Genomic DNA, 738 nt, shown 5'->3' on the forward strand with positions numbered 1-738 from the left:
CCCCCCCACTGCCCCCGCCCCCGCCCCCGCCCCCGCCCCGGCCCAGGCTGTGCAAAGGGCCGTGTATGTGAGGCATGTTGAAGGAGTTCAAGCATTCCAAGTTTTTTACTGTTTATTTATTTTAGAGAGAGAGAGAGACAGAGCATGAGCAGGGACGGGCAGAAAGAGAGGGAGACACAGAATCGGAAGCAGCTCCAGGCTCTGAGCTGCCAGCACAGAGCCCGACGAGGGGCTTGAACCCACGAACCTCGAGATCATGGCCTGAGCCGCTGTCGGACGCTCACTCCACTGAGCCGCCCGGGTGCCCCGCACCATATTCTTATTTTAAATGATGATGGAGCACCTGGACGGCTCTGGAAGGTGTGACTTTTGATCTCAGGGCTGTGAGTTTGAGCCCCACATTGGGTGTAGAGATTACTTAAATTAATAAAACTTAAAAAATAAAACGATCAGTTGGCATTCGTGGTGTGAGGTGGCTGCTGTTTCTTGTGAAGACGCACACCGCAGGGAGTCCCCCGCACGTGCACGGGGGCTCACAGGACGGGGTCTCCCCGGATGACTCCCGTTCCTTTTCCTACAGCTCAGATTTACTTTTGACCTGAGGCCCCGATTCCCCTGTGGTTTTCCTGAAATCTCGTTCGATCCCGGGATGCACCCACCCGTTCCCTGGGACCACTTCTTAAGAAGGAAACCTGAATGTCTGTGTGCAGGGGTGTGCGTTCTTCCACCTGGCCACAG

The sequence above is a fragment of the Suricata suricatta genome, chromosome 14 (assembly GCF_006229205.1).
Source record: "Suricata suricatta isolate VVHF042 chromosome 14, meerkat_22Aug2017_6uvM2_HiC, whole genome shotgun sequence".
NCBI classification, from domain to species: domain Eukaryota; kingdom Metazoa; phylum Chordata; class Mammalia; order Carnivora; family Herpestidae; genus Suricata; species Suricata suricatta.